The sequence below is a fragment of the Macaca mulatta genome, chromosome 8, assembly GCF_049350105.2.
Source record: "Macaca mulatta isolate MMU2019108-1 chromosome 8, T2T-MMU8v2.0, whole genome shotgun sequence".
In the NCBI taxonomy this organism is placed as follows: domain Eukaryota; kingdom Metazoa; phylum Chordata; class Mammalia; order Primates; family Cercopithecidae; genus Macaca; species Macaca mulatta.
The window spans coordinates 9,832,069-9,852,919 of NC_133413.1; the positions used below are offsets into that span (position 1 = coordinate 9,832,069).

General features: G+C 55.8%; 1 protein-coding gene across 4 annotated transcripts in view; it reads left to right on the forward strand.

Moving 5' to 3' along the window:
- Positions 1-1,112: 1,112 nt before the first annotated feature.
- The window catches only part of FAM167A (family with sequence similarity 167 member A), a 44,373-nt gene continuing 24,634 nt past the window's right edge, over positions 1,113-20,851 (forward strand). For 2 of the 4 annotated variants that reach the window (XM_015144754.3, XM_077942978.1), the window contains exon 1: positions 1,113-1,254. The gene's annotated coding sequence lies outside the window, so the exon portion shown is untranslated. Of the gene's footprint in view, positions 1,255-1,541; positions 1,819-19,834; positions 20,705-20,851 lie in introns of those variants that run through there. The other 2 variants (XM_077942976.1, XM_028852328.2) reach the window with 2 other exon arrangements.

A 20,851-nucleotide genomic window follows, 5' to 3' on the forward strand; every position in this document is an offset into this window, starting at 1 on the left:
ATGTCTCCTTAGACGACGTCCCTTAGAGGACCTTCCAGTGAAGGTCAGAAAGGAAGGGAGTAGGTCAGGGCTGGATGCGGAGTTGCAGTGAAGGACACGGGCACCAGAGGGCAGCACGAGGGTCTCGGGCCCCTGCAGGAGCTAAGGCCCCACAGAAGGCCCCATCAGCCGTGCACCTGCCTGGAGCCTGCGCCAGTCACTTTGCAGCCCCACCACCACTCAGCTTCGCGTCTGCCCTGTAGACGGCGCCTGCGCGCACGCCCAGGGCTATCGTAAGAATGGCAGACCGGAGCGCTTTGAAAGACGCTTCCAGCCCCGGGCATCTAGGAAAGGTGCTTGGTGAGGTCTGGGGTAAGAGACCCTCATCGAGTAACCAGTCTTGGGGCCTCCGGTCTCTGGCCTGCGCCCCTCGTCAGAAGCTGGGACTGGTCCTGAAGACCTGCGGGCCGGGCAGCTCGGGCTGCTGTTCTGCGTGTGCCTTAGGGTTTGCAGCTCTGGGCTTTGATGGAGCAGAGACTGGGTCTTAGAATCTAAGGACAGCCAGAGGTGGCCGATGCCGCGCCCCTGACGGGACAGGCACCCTGTGGTTAGTGGGGCAAACGCTGAGGTCTCTGCGCCTCAATTTCCTCATCTGGCAGCCAGAGATACCTACACTTGCCCTGCTGGGTCGTCGGGGGGTGTTGCCCACGGTAGGCGCTCGGGAGCAGTCGTGGCCGCTGGTCCTATGAACTCCAGCCGTGTGTAGGCGGGTGAGGCCGTGGGCTTGGGGTCCCCTTGCCCCCTCCATGCGGACAAACTGCTGACAGTGGCGCAGCCACGTTGCCACAATTGGGGGAAACTGCCTTGGTTTCGGGTTTAATGAGAAAATGGATGTTTGGGTTTGGTTTCATCTGGGGTTTGGCGAAGGCGTGCAGTTCGTTTCCACCGGCGGGAGCCGCCCGGGCCGGAGAACCGACGGGGCGCTAGGACCCTGGGCGCTCTCGGACCCGGGGCGAGAACGCCCGGCCGGGATCGCGGTGAAAGGCTCGCGGCTGAGAGCTCGGCCGTCGCCAGGCAACCGCCCTGACGCAACGCAGGGGGAAAAAAAAGTCCTTTCCGAAAGGAGCAGCGCCGAGAATTCACCGGAGCTCGCAGAGGCGAGGCGGTAGCGCCGAGCTGAGGCCGAACCGGAGCCGGGCAGCGCGGACCCGCCCAGGAAGAGGCAGCTCCGGGGACCCCGGCGAGTCCCCAGCAGGGCCCCTGGGCGCCCGGAAGGTGGGTTCGCGCCGGCGGCGGGGACTTTCCCAGGGGCTGGGAGGTGTGGCCGCGGCGAGCGGCGCGCGCTGGGCAGTGGCTGAGGCGTCGCAGGTCCCCAGAGCGAGCGGTGGCGCGGAGCAGCCCGATCCCAAAGCGCCCCGGAGGGGACGTGCGCCCACCGCCCCAAGGAGAGGCCGCTCATGCGCTCCCGCTCCTGCGGGCTCGCTGCCCTCCCAGAGGAACCGGGCAGCCAGGGCTGGACTTCATCTCCCAGTTCCCTGCTGGCCCTGTCAGGGCTCGGATTCTGGGTGGAGGTTTGGGGTCTGCCGTCTGAGAGGGAGGGCCCCATTCAGCCTCTCCGGGTCCCCTCCCAGGCAGCTGGTGACCTCCAAGCCCAGCCTGGCTCCTGTCTTCAGGTTCAGTGAGATGGAAGTTTTCTGTCCCCACGGATGCGATCCCTAACTCAGGAGAAGTGGCCCAGGGCACGTGGGCACCAGGGTGCTCTAAGGACCCAAGCCAATGTGACCTGAGGGAACGGCACAGCCCAAAGGGCCCCCGGGAATGAGCAGGTCAGCCTTGAAGGTGGGCACCCTGAGTCACCGAGACACGGGGCCGCAGACCACAAGGGGTGGGCTGTCTTCTTCAGTCAAGTCAGGTTGGATGTATTGCTTTTTTGCAAGCCCATTCCTGCCTGGTTCTTGTTCCCGGTGGGGCTTGGAGGGAATTCTGAGGACTGGGACCTCCTGGGAAAATCTGGAAGGAGGACTGACTCTAGGTTGGGGGCTGGCCACTGCCTTATGCCTGCAAGCAGGTTCTCCCAAGTCAGGTTTCCACAAACTCCCCGTCATTGCTGGAGAATCCCAGAAGATGAGATCAGGTCCCTATCCACAGGGTTTTCCCAAAGGGACAGGTGCTCCAAAGCAGCTTCCCATTGATACAGTAGGCACAGTCCTGCCCTCTCACTAAGCTCAGGACGGAGCCTGGAGAGCGTAGACAAAGTCTTGGGAAAGCAGAGGTGCGGTGGCGCCTGTTGCCTGAGAGCCTAGGCAGGATAGGAACTTCTGCAGTGTGTTTTTAAGGAGCTTGGAAAGCAGCCATGGCTGTGCTTGGAGTGGATAAAGATGACAGTTCTTCTTTCCTGAGTGCATTTATGGGCCATGCACTACTTTGAAACCCTTCGCATCCCTTGGCCACTCCATCCTCCCCATCACCCTTCAAGGGGACTCTATTATCCTTGTTTTGCCAATGGGACTCTGAGCAATTAAGTGACCTGGTGTGGCTCCCACTCCTGGTGAGAGAGCAGAGACAGCCTCATGTGCCTGACTCCTGGGACAGTGCTCTCAAAGGAAGGCTGCTTTGGGAAATCTGAGGCACCTAAGGCCCAGAGAGGGGCAGAAACACTCACACCCAGATGAAATGAGAACCGTGTGGTGGGGCTCATCTCGTGACCTGAGAAGGTCCCCTGCCTTCTTGAGGAACCTGGTGGAGCCAGGAAAGCCATTTCTTCTATCAGGAGCTTGCAAGTCTGTGCCGTCGGGCCTGGCCAGCCTCAATTCTTCTCACCTGAAGCAGAAGAAAGGGTTACTCCCCCACACGCTGTTCTCCTCCTTGCCTGCCCAGAACCCCCAGACTCCCTGCGCACTTGCTCCTGTTCTTCTGGTCCTCCCAATTACATGCATGGATTTCCACTAAATTGCCAGTCCCCGCCTTCCTGTCTACGAGCTTGGCCCCCCTCCAAGAGGGACTCTGGCAGGGAAATAAATTAAGGCCGTACCTAACTATTTGCTGAGAGAGAGCCACAGAGCCCCAGGCCAATGAGGAAGAAACTACTTGCTAGGCTTCTCACACCCTGGCTGCTGTGTTCTCTAGGCAAATCTTGCTCGCAGAAAGCCGGGTTGGCCCTACAGGAGCTCCTGGAATTCCCAGAACCCTTTGGGAGCTGTGCTTTCCCAAGGGACTTGAGCTGCTTGCAAAGGCGGAAGATGAATAACTGAGAACTTTGCTCCTGGTTTCCAGACCAGGGGTGGGAGAGCACTCACGTGCCACTAACTGGAAATCCCTTAGGATTAGCCTGGCTGGCTCTTATTATGCAAATGCACTCTGAGACTTGGATTGTCATGTGGAGAAAGGAAGGAAAAGCACAGACTGAAACAGACCTTGAGGAGCCGAGGATAGGCTACATGGTGGGCAGGGGGAGGTGGGGAGCAAGAAGGATGGGGCAGGGTGAGAAAAGAGTTTAGAAGGGGCAACAGGTGAGCCTCACTGACTCTGCGATTATCTGTAGAGTCTGAGCTGCCACCAAGGGCTGTGTTGCCAGGATGAGTCGGGTAGGCCGCAGGTCTCAGCTTTTCCCTGGTTAGGACCGTTGCCCTGTCCATTAAAGGCCAACTCTTCCCCACCCTGACCCGTACCACTTCCCTCTGGAGAAGTGTTGGAGAGGAAGGACAAGCCTGGAGAGAGGTGAGCAAAGCAGTTTGAGGGGGGCTGCTCCCACCTCACCCCCTTTCCTCCTGGGCACTGCCTGCCTGCTCAGCTCTGCCAGGCAGCATCAAATCTCATCCATCAGCCACTCTCAAGAGAAGGACTGTGCAGAGCAGTAGCCCAGACTCCCTGTGGGCACAGCCGTCAAGGGGCCTCTCTTGTCTAGCAGCAGCTGTCTAGCGTCAGGCTCCTCCCCACGCCAGGGCCCTGCCACGTGGCCTCAGCGCACAGTAGCTTCCCCCAAGTTGTCATCTCTAGTGGGGAGTGGCTTTGCTCCCCCACCGCAAATCTCCCTTCACTGAGGAGTTTCCAAAGGGTCCCTCGGGTACCCGTAAGTGTGATCTTCCTCCCCAGCGGCCTTTGCGGAGACCTGCAGAGGATGGGGTTCACCTTCTCCCGCTGGGGGCATAGACCAAGCCCCCATTTCTTCAGTGTGGCCAGAAGTTCCTTCCAGGGCATCCTGATCCAAAGGTGGAAGCTGGCAGTAGATGCCCAAGGGCTCCCTCGCAGGGCTTGTCCCTTGGGACCTAGAGGGACAGGCCCAGGTCAGACCCCATTTTCCAGGTCCAGTGGCAGGTATGGAAAGAGCCTAGGCAGTGACCTGCGCACTGGCTACAGTTCCAGGCCTTCTCAAAGGCTGAGCAGCATTTCCTCATTCCAGGAAGCCAGCGGAGCCTCTGCGAGCTGGCTGGGCACAGCAGCCCCTAGGTCAGCAGGTGCACCCTTAAGGGGGTGGCCACCCAGGAAGGTTCTGGATGAGGGTCCTTGCCTTAGGGACCTGGCCCCCACTGTCCACCATCAAGTTGAAAGTGACACTACCTCACTAGTCCTGTGATCATCTCTACGCACTTCACTCTGGAAGCCTCATGCCAGGTGTGAACTAACCTAAGTCCCTCAAGTCACAAAGGCACCTCCCAGGTTTGGTTGTGTGGCTGCTGCTGTTTTGTTTATTTGTTTGATAGCAGCTGCTGAAAACTTGGAGGAAGGTGAAGACAACCTCATTATCAAGTTTGAATGAAAGCAGCCTCAGAGCAGATTCTGCCAGACATGTACACATTTTTGGACAAATATTTACTGCACACGGGTCCAGCAGTCTGTACAGCCTGTCCTGGGGGCTCGGTGAAGCCCAGCAATCTGCTCTCTGCTGCCCTGACCACACCTCCCTGGAGCTCTCATGGATTCTTTCTCCTGCTCTTTCCTGAGTCAAGAGTGTCTCTGAGTTCATTTAGCCAACCCACATATCTTGAATACCTCCGTCTTTACCAATGAGAACGCATTTCTAATGTTTACTTTGCTAATCATCAAATGCCCAATGCTGACCAGAGATAAAGACGCCCAAATGCCTGTCCCGGCCGCCTCTGACGCAGATGGTTTCTGCTGGGAGGCAGTGGCTGCGAGTGGGGTGGGGGTGGGTGTTACTGATTTGAATTCACCCAGGTTGCAGCTGGAATAATGAAACCACACAGAACAGCCCACCATCTCTGCAAAGGAGTTTAGGATCCAAATGCACCACCCTACCAAAGAAGCAGAAACTGAAGGCCCTGCCCTCAGGGAGCGTAGAGTCTGGCGGGGCTGCTGATGAGTAAAGGCGGTTTATGCAGTAGAGTCCTGAGTTGGCAGTAAGATGCTGTTCTGCATGCTTCAGTTAACTTTCTCAGTGCAGGAGCCATTTGCTAATTGGATGGACCAAGGAGAATGACAGCCAAGCACAGTCAAGAGCAGGAGGTGACAGTCCTATTAGAGGTGTAACTAAAAATTCATGTAAACTTGATCTCACTTGGTCCTTCCAAGACTGTGAGGTACAATCCATTATAATCCTGTTTCATGGTTGTGGAACCTAGGCCTAGGAGGGTTGAATCTGTTGATCAAGGTCATAGAACTAGTAAGTGGCAGGGCTGGCTGTCAACCAACCCACGTCCCCCGACACCCGGCTCTGCCCTGTTGCTAAGCTGCTCCATCCCTTTCTCCTGCTCCTGATTCCTTTCCTCTGTGAGGTGTGAACCCCGAGAGGCTTCAGCAGCCCGGTACCTCCAATGCAAGCTGACACGGCAGGGAAGCAAAGTCACACATCCCATTTTCTGTCCTGCCCGCGGGCACTCGGGCCACATGTCCCCGCCAAGCCCCAGTGCAGGCACAGCGCTGCGCCTGCAGCCACTGGGCAGTCCTGGCTGGGCTGAGGCCACACTGGGACCCCACTGCGTCCAAACACCAGGAAACCCTAAGGACCCTTCTAGTCCCTGATAGGTCAGCACCCCCAGCCTGAACATGGAAGTGCCCAGTTGGCATAAGCACAGGGATCACCGTGAAAGGCCTTAGGAAGTCTTTTAGAAATCTTGGGCTTTGGAATTTGTGCTGCGGATAAAATAGAAAGCAGATCATCTGGACAGATCCCCACTTGAGCTGTAGTTTGTTGATTCTGCCTATTTCCAACTTGGAGCCAATTATCCTGTGGATTCGAATAGTCCTAGATCTGCCTTGTTTGGAGGCTGAGGCCAATGCCAGCTGGTTAGGAGCCACTCTGGTGGGCTGGAGCCATGAGGGAGGGCACACATCCCCAGTGTCCTTAGCTGTGCCCTGGCGTCTGAGTTTCAGCCAGCTGGGAAGTGTTTCCTGTTTGTATAGCCGGGGCACTGGCCTGCGCTGCATTCTGCTTTCATCTCTGCAGATTGCTCTAAAGGCCACTCTGTGTCTACTTTCTGCCCTCTAATCCCCACTGCCACCATGGCCTTTGGCCAGAAAAACCCTGGGTCTCATGTGGCGGTTGGCGGGGCGGCAGCAGACTGCCTTAGCCCCTCTGAGCATCCATGCCTTGTCGAGCATTTCCCAGGAGGAAAACCACATCCTTCTCTCCTTTTCCCACGGCTACTTTCCCCCTCTCCATCTCCTCCAAAATCAAACTCTCAGATTCTCAGGCACCTCTCCCTGCCTGCCAGGGTCGTCCTTTCCCAGAGCCCCACAGCCTTGGAAGGGACACACCAGCGACTGGGTGTCCCAAGAGCCCCTCTCCCTGCAGTGGCCCTGGGCTTTCTCCCCGCCTTTCAGGGAGGCCCTAAATTAGAGCTATGGCTCCCAGGAGCCAGGGCCTCTTTCTGACCAACAGGGAAGCCGTCTTTCTTGGCGATTTTCTCGGCAGCCTCTTTCACTGGGCTAAATGAAAAGGAAGGTTTCCGCGCTCTCAGCCTTCCTGCAGGAGGACTGTGCGTCAGCTCCAAGCAGCCTGAGCCCATCAATTATTCAGCATGGACCCAGCACTTTAAATTTGCAAAGGTCTTAAGTATTTTTATAGATTCTTTCCTCATAATGTCCCAGCAAGACAAGCAAAGTTTCCCTGTTTCCTAGACAATAGATCCAAGGGGCAAGGTTCAACTTGGAGTCAGAAGACTTGGGTGCAAGCCCAGCCAGCCCCACTCATGGAGCTGTGGGACCTGGGGCAGTTCTTTCGATGGCTCTGGTGTGCAGTTCTCTGTGGTATAATTCTTAGGGAGGCCTCCCTAGCCCAGGTCATTGTGTGTGTGGGGAAAAAAATTTGCAGATGCAGTGTGATTAAAAAATGCATGTGGTTGCTCTTGTTGCTCCAGGTGTGGAAACAGAAGCTTCAATCCTGAGCTGAAGTGCAACCATTAGCATAGGACACTGCAGACCAGGCTTTGCTGGGAGATAGTCCCCAGGGAAACATGGGCGAGTAGGCGCCTTTACTCCCTGACCCCATGGGTGTGGCTCCATGACATGGTGGTCCCCCTACCTTCTGCTGTGGGCTGACTCTGCATGTGTCACGGTGGAAGAGGGCGCAGAGGTCATCACAACCAAACCCATGGCTCAGGGTGGGACAGGACCCCAGTAGCTGACTCCCAGGCCAGGAACTCTCTTCTCTTCCACACCAGGCTGGGTCTGTCTAAAATGTTTCTCCCACTCCCATCAGCAATGCTGGGACCCCAGGTGGGAGGCACCCAGGGCTGCCCAAAGTCGGAGTATTAGGGCAATCTAGGGGTATAGCCCACTAGGGCGCCTGCCCCCTCCCAGAGTCCTGTACTGGGTTTCATGCCATGTACCCATCCTCTCACACTGGTGGCCCCAGGGACAGCATCACGGTTGTCCCTGGGACTGGCCCAGGAGCCACCCCCATCAACCGAAACAGACAAATGAAATGAGTTCCTGGCCAGGTGCAGTGGCTCACTCCTGTAATCCCAGCACTTTGGGAGGCCGAGGTAGGGTGATCACCTGATGTCAGGAGTTCAAGACCAGTCTGGCCAACATGGTGAAACCCTGTCTCTACTAAAAATACAAAAATTAGCCAGGTGTGGTGGCGGGAGTCTGTAATCCCAGCTACTTAGGAGGCTGAGGCAGGAGAGTCACTTGAACCTGGGAGGTGGAGGTTGCAGTGAGCTGAGATCGCACCACTGCATTCCAGCCTGGGTGACAAGAGCAAAACTCTGAGAAAGAAAGAAAGAGAGAAATAGAGAAAGAGAGAAAGAGAGAGAGAGAGAGGGAGAGGAAGGAAGGAGAGAGAGAGAGAGAGACAGAAAGAAAGAGAGAGAGAGGAAGGAAGGAAGGAAGGAAGGAAGGAAGGAAGGAAGGAAGGAAGGAAGGAAGGAAGGGAGTCCCTGTTCCAGTTGAATTCCAAAGAGTCGTGTGACTTGTCCAGGGTCACAGGTTGTTAATGACAGAACTTCCCTTAGGCTGAGGTCCCCTCACTGCCCAGCCCTGCCTGAGGACTAAGACCCCAGCCTCAGAAAGAGGCCCTCCCACCGCAGCAGCCGTACTCAGCACCCGCATGCTGGGCACCGCAAACCGAGGCGCTCGGTCTCTTCTTCCTCTTCTGCCCAGAACAACTTTACAGAAAAACAAAGCATTGCCTTGGGAATATTTCCACGTTGTTATTTGCCCCTGAGGTTTCTAGGAACACTGGACTTTTTAAGTACGATAAAGCTCACATGCCTGTTACTTCTGTACAAATGGAGCCTTCTGGGAAGATGGTCACAATGGTGGAGCTGGGGAGACTTGAGCTGGAATGGTGGTTCCCTCCCTGACTTCCTTGTGAATGGTGGTTTCTTTGCCTGCAGTAGAGATAATGCGAGATACTAGATAATACCAGTCGTGCCTCAGGGTCATTTCAGGGGTTAAACTAGACATTGCACAGTGCCTGGCACAATAGGAAAAAGGCCTTTTCTTTTCCTCCTCCTTCTAACAATTTTCATTTATTTCTGTATAAATGAGAAATAGAGAAATGGATGATAGAGAGAAAACTAGTCATTCATGCGCTTATTTAATTATCAGAAAGTATGTGTAGAAGTTGAAGTGGTTACACCCAGCAGGTGGCCATGAGCAGCCGGGGGAAGAACTAGGGGCGAGTCCGCCCTCCCAAAGCCCAGTCTAATGTGGGCAGTGCCGTTCTGGCCTCTCTTGACAGCAAGAGATCTTCTGGCGTGTTTCACTCTTTAGCTCTTTAGGTTCTGCTGGGCCTAAGGGCTCAGAAGATGTCAGGATGCTCTCTCTTTCTCTCTCTCTCTCTGTTTTCCCCTTAGTTCAAATTACCGCGGGCTTATTCCCTTTTTACTGCAAACGGGCTTTCTCCAGACTCTGGAAACTTCAAGCTTATATCCTCCCAGCTGAGCTGCTCCTGATGAAAAGACCCTATTTCTCCAAGTGTCTGTGTTTACATCCCATGAAAATATTCTGATTGGCCTTTTGTGGCCCAGTGCACATCCCCAGGCCCAGTCACTATTGACAGAGTAAGGGCTAAAATGAATGTCTTTTTCTGGGTGTCGTGAGTGTTCCTGGGTCTGGGGTGAAGGGCAGGTGCTATGACTCATGGTCCCTTCAGAACCCCCTGAAATTAGACAGGAGTGATGCCCACAGAAGGGATACTGGAAAAAGATAGATCTGTTCACCCGACAGGCACATCAGAAATGTGACTCAGTAAAACCGTCCGGCAGGTGCACCGCTGCACCGGAGAGTGCGCGGGAAAGTGCTCAGATCCAAGTGTGAAGGGAGGAAGCCATCAGCTCCATTTAGAAAAGCACAGAAGACTGTCGAGTGAGGTGCTGTTTGACCCAGGTTTGAAGACTGAGTCAAATTCAAACATAAGGCTATCGGGGAAGGATGAGACATAAAGTTGAGACCAGCCTCCTAAACTACCCCATCTCAGCTCAGGAAAGATGACTCAGCCACCAGAAGCATTCCGACTTTGAAAGTCTTACCCATGAAGCTGTGGGAGGTCTTCTGCTGGGGAGATGTCATCTGGAGCTGTGAACGACTCTGGCTGGACTTTGTTCACTGACTTCACCCCATCAGCGTCATCAGCACACACTGAACATCTGCTGTTTGCAGGGCCCTGTGCTCAGCACACAAAAGGTGCAGCAGTGTCCTGCCCCTCAAGGAGCTCATGTCTGGTCAGGAAGACAGGACCACAGACTCCCACAGTTCAAGGTCATGCGGGCCAGTGTGCAGTCAGCATGAGGAAAGCAAGTGCCCGGAGAATTCAGAGAAAGGTGGCCTGGAAGGTGGGGAATCTGAGAGGGCTTCAGGGAGGAGACGAGCCCTCAGATGAGCTTTCAGGCAGTGCAGGCCCTAGCTCACCAGTGAGGGCCAAAGACAAGGACAAAGGGCCAGATGGACTGCTCAGAAAGTCCTCTTCATTTATTCATGTACTCACTGTCTTACTCAGCAAGTTTCCTGAGCACCCACTGTGTGCCGGGCACTGCTCTGAGTGCCGGGGTCACAGTCAGGAACAGAATTTGGAAGCTCCTGCCTGCTAGGAGCTGGCATTCTCAAGGGTGAGACACACAGACACCAACCAACATCATGGAGTGAGTGATGAAATCCAGGAAGCACCAGGGAGGTGAGTGCTGGGCTCCATCCTGTGGCCCAGGCTGGGTTTGCGTGGAGGTGACGTTCAAGCAGAACCAGGCATGAAGCAGCCAGCATATGACATTGTGGCACAACATCAACCTCCTTCAGAAGAGACCGTCAAGTTCTCACAAGGGTGTGCAGCAGGGAGGGGAAACCCAGGCAGCAAACAGGAGGCTTCCAGGAAGGGGGAAGGCTAGTGCTGCCTGGCTGGACAACATGTGCTGGAGAGAATGCTCGCCCGGCAGTGTAGCCCACAGGGTGCTTGGAGAAAACCCCAGGAGCACAGTCCTGTGGAGCCCTGATCCCGCCCACTTCCCTAACCCAGCCCCGCCCACTTCCCTAACCCAGCCCCGCCCACATCCCTAACCCAGTCCCGCCCATACCCCAACCCAGCCCCGCCCATACCCCAACCCAGCCCGACCCACACCGCTAACCCAGCCCCACTCACTTCCCCAACCCAGCCCCGCCCACTTCCTTAACCCAGCCCCGCCCATACCCCAACCCAGCGCAGCCCACTTCCCTAATCCAGCCCCACCTACATCCCTAACCCAGCCCCACTCACTTCCCTTAACCAGTCCCACTCACTTCCCTAACCCAGCCCCACCCACTTCCCTAACCCATACCCCCAACTTCCCTAACCCAGGGCCCCCCTCACTTCCCTAACTCAGCCCCGCCCACTTCCCTAACCCAGCCCCACCCATGTCCCTAACCTAGCCCCACTCACTCCCCTAATCCAGCCCCGCTCATGTCCCTAACTCAGCCCCAACCACACCCAGAACACACACCCCACACTCATATAGTCACACACCCAGCAGGGCAACTACCCACACTCTCACACTCATACACCCAGCAAGGCAACCGCCCCCCACACTCACACTCACACACCAGGCAGGGAAGCCACCCCACACACACCCAGCAGGGCAACCAACCCACACACTCACACACACACCCAGCAGAGCAACCACCCCCCACACTCTCACACTCACACACTCACACACCCAGCAGAGCAACCACCCCTCACACTCACACACTCACACACTCACACACCCAGCAGAGCAACCACCCCTCACACTCACACACACACACCCAGCGGGCAACCACCCCCCACACTCACACACTCACACACCCAGCAGAGCAACCACCCCCCACACTCACACACTCACACACCCAGCAGAGCAACCACCCCCCACACTCACACACTCACACACCCAGCAGAGCAACCACCCTGCACACTCACACACACACCCAGCAGGGCAATCACACTCACACACTCACACACCCAGCAAAGCAGCCACCCCTCACACCCACAGCAAGGCAACCTCCCCACACTCACACTCATACACCCAGCGAAGCAACCATCCCACACACTCACACTTACACTCACACACACCCAACAGGACAACCATCCCCCACACTCACACACACCCAGCAGAGCAACCACCCCCCACACTCACACGCAAGGCAACCATCCCACACTCACACTCAGAGCAAGGCAACCACCCCCAACACTCACACACACCCAGCAAGGCAACTACCCACCACACTCACACTCACCCAGCAGAGCAACTACCCCCCACACTCACACACCCAGGAGAGTAACCACCCCATACACACACTCACACAAGGTAACTATCCCACACACTCATACACAGCAAGGCAACCACCCCCAACACTTACACTCACACACCCAGCAGGGCAGCCACCCCCCACACTCACACTCACACACCCAGCAAGGCAACAACCCCACCACATTCTCTCTCACACACACGTACACACACACACACACACACCCCCCAGCAACCCATCCCTGCCACGCGCAGCGCTGGGGCCAGGGTCAGGTCTCGGCAGGATGTCATCTCCATGTCAGGGCTTCCGACACCGGCTCTTACCAAGGGTTGGAATGTAGATGAGGCTGGAGAAGCAAGAGATGAGTGCCAGGGCCAGACAGCAGGGTCCCTCCTGCTCGGTTGCCATGGCAACCCCGGAGGAGGAGGGGACCACTAGGGCAGCCTGGCTGCCGGCAGCAGCTCTGTGGGGCCCAGGGCTGTGTCCCAGTCCTCTTGGCTGCTGCGTGGTCAGTGCTGAGCCTAGCCAGAGGCCAGCCCAGTCCTGCCTGGACCTCTGGGTGAGATAAGTGTTTCTGGTTAAACCCAGGCAGGAAAGCCTGCACACCCCAGGCCCGCCTCCCTAGGCTGACTGTGGACCCATGTCCCAGACCTCCTGACCTCTCACCCAGAAAAGAGGGGTTCACCTCTTCAGAAAACAAAAGGAAAAGATGCAGGCATGAGCTTTGCCCGGCACCACCCTGAATTTTCTGAAACCACTTAGAGCCTCTGCACTCCCTTGGCTGTGGGGCTGGCCTCACTGTTCTCTGGCCACTGAAGCCACCCCAGGTCTCAGCTCATGGCCCCTGCCTTTGTCTCTGGTTGAAATCAGGGCTGTGTCCTCTGCTGATGGGCCTGGCCTGGCTGAAACTGCAACATCAGGGCAAGGTAGAGTGGAGTTGCCTCTTCCCGCCACCCCTGCACCTGACAGGTGTTGACGGAGGAGCCAGAAGACGCTGTCCTTGAGTGAAGCTACGACTGTCTCTGATGTGGAGTTTTAGGCTTGGTGACATGCACAGCAGGCTTAGCAGAGGAAACAGCGCTTTGCACACACACACGGGCCTCCGCCCGCCAGCCGAGCCCACCCTGGCTTTGGCAGCAGAGCCATGGGCAACCCAGTGTCGGGGGCAAGAAAGCAAGACCAGCACTAAGGACATCCCATCCCCCAAGACCTGCCCTACTGAGGATCCTGCAGGGCCCTAAGTCACAGTGTAGCTAATTCTTCCTTCCAGAAATTTCTGGGAGAACCCAGTTATACCTGCAGATGGAAAGCTTTCCACATGGGTAATAGCCAGTCCTGTCCAGATAGTAGGTTCTAGAAGACGGCACAGCAACCCCAAGGAGTATGGGCAGTAGGCTCTGGGCTGTTACTGAGGAGCCCTGGGCCCTAGGTTGGTCACATAGGCTGCCACCTCGGTTTGCTGCATGATGGGATAAGAAGACCCAGCCTTCCCTGCAGTGTAGATGTGCTCCGGTGTAGACATGCTTCATAAACTCAGTGAAGGTGGTTCTGGTGAGGAGTGGCCAGTGTCACAGGTCAGCACAGAACCAAGACACAGCTGGCTATCTCCGGGGGCAACTTGATTCTCAGAGGGCACTCTTGCTTTGTTCTATCTGAGTAGACCGTGGAGAGGGTCACAGAGCCTCTGACCCGGTCTTGGTCCCCGGCTCAGGCTTCCTGGCTCCTGCTGCAGCCCTCCCCTCCACCTCCACAGGGAGCTGTGCACCTCCTGGTTTCAGGCCTTGCCCTGCCAGGTACAGTCTGAGTGCTGTTGGGCCTGTGCCTTATCATCTCTGTGCCTCTGTTTCTTCATCTGTGTAATGGGACAATCAGTGCATACTTCACAAGATTCTCATGCAAATAAGTGAGGTGCTATTTCCTTGTAGTGCCTGGCACATATTGAGTGCTTGATACATATTAGCTGTTTGACATGTTACTAAAATGTCATTTAGAGTCAGGCATGGTGGCACATGCCTGTAGTCTCAACTACTGGGGAGACTGAGGCAGGAGATCACCTGACCCCGGGAGTCTGAGGCTGCAGTGAGCTGTGATTGTGCCACTTGAGCTCCACCCTGGACAACAGTGAGACCTCATCTCAATAACAAAGTTATTTAGTGGGAAAGTTATTAAGAAGGGGCAGGATTCGAGTTGCATTTTAGAAGGATAACCGGCAGCAGGACAGAGGAGAGGAAGCCTGGAGGAGGAAGCTCTGTGGAGACGGGGACAGCGTCCACGTCCCCAGGCTCAGGCCAAGGGGTCAGGAGTGCAGGGGTATGGAGGGCAGCTGTGATAAAGGGGACGGAGGGTGAAGATCGCCCCAGCTTTCCTGCCGCAGATCTGTGTTCTGGGAACCAGCTGGCCTCTGTGGCTTCCGCTTTGTCCTGTGTGGAGTCAGAAGGACATGAGACCTGAATGTGTGTGCTGACGCTCGGTGAACTCTAAGGTGACCTACCATTGCTCTGCCCGTGCTGGTGCTGGGGAACATGTCTGCAAATTCCGCCAGCATTCACAGGTGCTAAATAAAGCACCCTTTTTCCTGGGCCAGGATCTCAGGCCATCATGTCTGTTTATGGGAGTTCGGGCACTGGTTTCATGAGAAAAGTTATCCATTTCCTCACCTGTAAAATGGGGATTTTAATAGGGTTAGTGCACCTCTTTCAGGCTGCAGGAACAGACCCGAGGCAACCTCAAGGGGTGGAGGCTGACGATGAGAAGGGAAGGAGCTGCAGGTGGAGGAAGCAGCAGCCTGCAGGAGACAGATGCAGCCACGGGCTCACTCCATGCTCTATCTGCCTCTGCTCACCCCTTTCTCCCTGGGCTCACTCCTCCATGCTCTATCTGCCTCTGCTCACCCCTTTCTCCCTCTGGGGACTGTCACAGTCCTGAAACAGCCCAGAGGCACCACTCCCAAAAGAGCACAGCTTGCCAGGCTGGTCGGCCCTTCAGTTGTTTGCCCTGATGTCCGGCCGTAGCCCAGCTGGGCTGGTCCCATGACCCAGCATGTATCCATTTTGCACAGGGAACCATGGGGGGCGTTTCTGCCAGAGGAGCAGAGCAAGGGTAAATTCACTCATATGGGAAATTGTCATTCTGTCCTCATCAAGCATAGCCTGTCATGGATTGTGAGTTAGGAGACAAGTCAACTCTGAATGTGGACAGACTCAGTAAGATTTCATTAGGAGGACAGTGACCATCCACCCTGTGGTTCTCCATGGGAGGTCGCACCGTCCCGCCCGCCCCCCACCACCAAGGCACAGGTGGAATGGTGGGGGAGGGAGCCTTTGGGTTGTCATGACATTTTATGACACTGGTTTGCTCTCAGTTATATATTTTCCTTCCCAAATGAGTTGTGCTTCCTGTCTCATTTCAGTTAGGGCTCTTGGTTGGGAGCAAGAGAAAACAACACTATTGTAAGGCTGCCAGGCGCCCACAGAATTGGCAGGAGGTAAAGACCAGAAAACAGGCAGAACCAGGGCAGATCCAGAAGGCAGAGGCAGGAGGTCCCAGGCCAGTCCTTCAGCCGAGACAGTTTGGCTAAGAGGATGCCACCGCCCCTGCACTGCACATCTGCCTCCAGGGCTGGTTCACAGATGCGCCCTAACCATCTCTTCCTCTGAGACTCACACACACCCAATTCAGAGCCGGGGCCTGAGCAGCTGACTGGCCAAGCTCGGGTCACATGCTCACACCTGGTCACCAGGGCATGAGCCAGGAAGAGGAGGACATGGTCCTCTGGCTGCAGAGAAGGCTGCACAGCCTGCCTGCTGCTCTGCACAAAATGGGGAGCTCCCTCTACACAGGAGAGGAGAAGGGATTGGATATGGCAAACAGACAGACAGTTCAACAAAAGACAAATAACAGCAAGCATCCACTGTGCTCTTTCATATTCCTTCTCCAGAGCATGCCGTGTCAGTCAGTTACGAATGTCAGAAACCCCACGCAAAGTAGCTGAAGCATAAAAGGCGGAAGGTATATGCTGTGTAATCCAGGCAGGGCGGTGGCTTTCCACAGGGCCCAGCTGCCGGCCTCCAGCTCCTTGCCGCTGGGCTCTGACGGCCAGGTTGCCACACTGTCGGCTTGGCTTGGCTTGGCTCGCCAGGTGGACCCTTTCCCCATATGTGGTGAGCACGGTGGCCCCAGCGGCCCCGGCCAGCTCAGAGCAAGGCTGGCCTCTGGGTGGTTCTGGCACCAAAACTTCATCCAATGTCTCCCCACGCCCCAGGAGAAAGGGAACCCCAGGGATGGGCTCCCATGGGAAAGGGGGTGCACTTTCCAGAAGAGGGAGGAAGCTGTTGGATGGAAATGACCTCATCCTGCACTGGATCCCAAGGAGGCCCTCGTGCTAGGTCTGTCACACCAGACTGTCCCCTCCAACTCCAGCACACAGTTCTAGGATTTGGCATGAGCTGCGGCTGTTCCTGTCTTTGTCCCACTGCAGGCCCAGAGCCTGCACACCTATGTCTGGACACTTGTGGTCAGGGCAGACAGGGTGGGTGGCATCTGTGGGGACAGGAGGGGAGGTACCATCCTAGGAAGGCTGGGTCTCTTTTTCCACCTCTCTAAGCCCATCCAAGCTGGCTCAGATTTGAGTAAGGACAGGTCGCTGTGAGTGGGAGGAAATCTGTTTTATTGGCTCATTCATTCCACGGCATTTAAAGAGAGCAGCGTTGTGCTAAGTACTGGAGGGCCCAGCATGAAAGGCTTGGTTCTCGCCCTGAAGTTGAGAGTCTGGTAGAGGCGACCATCGACAAAGACCTGGGTGTAAGTGCTGCAGCTTAAGAGGGGCAGTAAGCCCAGTGGTTAGGGGCCAGATCAGAGACAGACTGCAGAGGTTCAAATCCCAGCTTCACCACTTACAAGCTCTGTGGCCTCAGGCAAGGTACCGAACCTGTCTGTGCCTCAGTCTCTTCATCTGTAAAATGGGGACGATGATACCCGAGATTCATAGGGCTGTTGTGAAGATCAAATGTGTTAATACATGTAAAGCGTTTAGCACCACCCCTCGTGTTGTGTGGTGTAAGCGTTAGCTAATGTTGCGATGATATAATTGTTTCTCCAATGTGCTCCGGTTGTCCTGGGTACACACAGCTCAGCCTGGGCAAATCAAGCAAAACTTCCTGCAGGAGAAAATCCCTGAGAACTAAGGCATAGAAGGGAGGCAAGGACTTTCTAGGCTGGAGGAAAGCTTGTGCCGAGTGAGGGCTGTGAGAGAGCATGGTGTTCGGCGGGACAGGAGTGCTGGGTCGGGGCTTGGAAAGATTGTGTCTTATGGAGAAGAAAGGAAAGGATTCTAGTAGAGAATGCTAGACTGGAAGAAACAGCAGGAGCACATGAGGAGAGAGGAGGTGCGGAGGGGATGGGTCAGCAGCGCCTGCATCTCCCCCTGCCCCTGGGAGCCCATCAAGGAAGTGGATTTGACAGTTTTCCAGGTGAACAGATTAGGTCATAATGAGACAAGGTGTTGGCTGAGCTGGCCCCACCTGGCTCCTCCAGCAGCCAGAGGAATTAGCTCATGGTTGGCGAAGGCTCCTTCAAGGAGCCGCTGTGGGCCAGGGAGCCAGGGAGCGTGTTGAAACAGCAGTCCCTGTGTGTGGCATGGGTCCTCGGCGCTGGCACACAGAGCTGCAGAAAGGCTGACACGCCTCCCAAGGGCTTGTCCCCACTGCTGCTGGGTGGCCCGCCGGGAGGGGCATGCCTGGGCCTGGTGGGATTACAGGGTCTGATTTCGTTTTTCTAGACACCCTGGGTCCCAGGTCTGGCAGCGTCCTTTGGCTTCCTTCTCTGGCTCCTCCACCCCCAGGAATGACCCAGGTTACGTGTAAAGAAAGCCCGTTCCTCCGGGGGACTGGGCCCCAGGAGTCCTTGGTTTGTCAAGCAGGGAGACCTCCACTGCTTTTCCAGCCCAAGAAGCTGCCCGGTGCTGGCAGCTGTTCCCCGGCGCCCAGCCAGCACCTCTCTGCCAGCTCAGGCCGGGTCCAGCTCAGTGCCCAGTGAGCAGTGACAAGCTTTTCTGCTGTCACGTCCCTAGGCCTGTGTGGGTGACATTCCAGCTCAACTCCTGTGCCTAGTGGGAGGGAAGAAACCCCTTTCGGCTTCTTCAGGCACCAGGACACCCAGGGGGACAGTGCTCCCCAGACACTGACGACCAGGAAAACACATGCTGACTCAGCAGCTCCTCACGGCCTGGCTGTGCTGGGGGCAGTCCCGTTCCTGCCATCTACAGGTGACCATGTGCTCTAAAATGGTGACACCCTCACTCAGTCCTCTCCACGCTGCACACACGCTATTCAGGTGGGTACAGCTCTCTACAGTTTAAAGAGAGCTTTCACATGCAAGGTTCTATAGATCCTCAGCCATTCCACAGATTAGGAAACTGAGGCCACGAGGAGAGGACTGAGCCTGGATGCTCGGCTTGTCAGCAGTGCTGGGACCAGAAACCAGGCTTTTGGGGCCTGGCCTTGGTCTGCCATGCAAAGAGCACATGGTGGAGTCTCCCCCACACCCCGAGCTGTGGTCGGGGCATTTACAATGTGAGCAGAGAGGGAAGGGAGTGGGCCTGGAATGGTTTCAGTAAGTGGAGCTGTTCTCTCCCTTCTGTGGCAGAACAGACTCCACTACGTTTTGAGACCTGAAAATCTGGGGGAGGTGGGATCAACTGACTTCATGTCGTTTGGTGTCCAGGGAAGGATGTGAGGGTGCAGGGATTGGCTCCGGCCACCCAGCAGGTCCGAGAGCGACAGGGCGACTGCTCAGTGCAGTTGGAGGGGCATGATCTGTGATGTGACGGTGACATAACTCTGATTGGTTACGTCGTCTTAATTTTAAACAGCGTGACTAGGGCTACATGACTGTGTCTAGGGCTTCCTGTAGAGCAGGCAGTGTGCTGAGAGCTCCCATTTGTAACCTTATTAAATCCCCTGAATGACCTCCGAGGTAGATGTTGGTATCGCCAGAACTGGCCTCAAGGTCGTGGGCAGTGGTACAGGGCCCCTCACGTGGGTTCACGCTCTGCTGTCACTGTCTTGAAATTCTTAGAACCTTTTAAACAAGGAGCTCCGCATCTTCATTTCACATGGAGCCTTGCAAATTATGTAGTCATTCCGGTTGTTCTCATTTCTCAGAAGAGGACACAGAGGCCCAGAGTGGTCATGAAGCAATGTGCCAACGTCACAAAGCCAATGGCTGCCCTGGAGCTCTAACCCCAGAGCCCACACACTCTGGAGTAGAAAGAGGCTGAGACAGAGTCAAATGACTGCGCCCAGGTCCGGCTGCTGGCACCTGCCTGTGACCAGGGGGTGAGGCGCTTCAGCTGCTCTAGCCTCGATTTCTCCTTGGTGAAATGGGGTGATCTCACCTGCCTCTGGGGGCTACTTTGGGGCTCACATGGGCCGATGTGCACACCATGTTTTCTGCACTTCACTAAGCTCAGCAGATCTGAGGACTAGCTGGTCACAGTTCACAGGGGCTGCCACCCCTGCCACCAGATAGTCCTGACATGGTCTATGCAGGCCTTCACCTGAGGTCAGGATTTCCAGACCAGCCTGGCCAACATGGTGAAACCTCGTCTGTACTAAAAATACAAAAAATTAGCCGGGCGTGGTGGCGGCTGCCTGTAACCCCAGCTACTTGGGAGGCTGAGGCAGGAGAATCACTTGAACCTAAGAGGCGGAGGTTGCAGTGAGCTGAGGTCATGCCATTGTACTCCAACCTGGGTGACAAGAGTGAAAACTCCGTCTCAAAAACAAAACAAAACAAAACAAAAACAAAAACAAACAAAAAAGACCGAAACCAATGATTGAAGTAAATTCCCTGCAATACAGTTACAGACTTGTAGCAGTTTCCTACCCAAGAGGAGCCCCTCACCCAGCAGCGGTCGCAGCAGTGGGACGCCCTGGGGGGGAGGGGTGGGCCACCATGGCTGCTCACCCATGTTATCTGCTCACGGAACTCAGGGCGGGAGGGTGCTGCTCATCCGCCTGCAGTTGAATCCTCTCCAGGAAGCTTTGATGGATCTAATCAGAGCCCCCCTGCCAAGGAGAAGGAAGCCCTGTAGGTGCAGCTGCCCCAGACACGCTCAAAACAGATCCTGGCACCTCAGCAAAGAGGCAGACGGCGCCTGGGAGGGGCCTCAGAAAGCAGCTGATAAGTCTTTAGATTTGGACAGATTCTGACCGTGAAACTGCACAGAAGACTCCCATGAGTACGTTTCGCGTTTGCAGACTTAGCGTGCTAAGTCTTCAGAGAGTGCCTGTGAATTTTAGTTCTGCCAATCTGCTAGAGCATAGGAGGTTGGTATTTATCACCCCCATTTTACAGATGAAGAAAATGAGGCTTAGCAAGCCTGACAAGACCTAGAGCTAGGCCATCCGATCCCAAGTCTAGTGTCTGCATCTGGAGACAGTGGTTCTCCACCTGGCTGCACACTCAGACCACCCGGGGAGCGGAACACTGCTGTCTGAGTCCCGTCTCAGACCAACTGAACCAGAATCCAGCTCCTCAGGGGGATTCTCACTTGCTCCAAGCAGACCTGGAGGTGAGAGCGGGTTTCTCTGCTTACCAGTTGGGGTGGACTATTCCTTCTCATTCTCCATGGGTGCCCCTCTCCAGGGCAGGCTCATAGCATAGGGTGGCAGAGGTTGGGCAGCAGGACGTCCTCCAGTCACATCCCCACTGCAGGCTG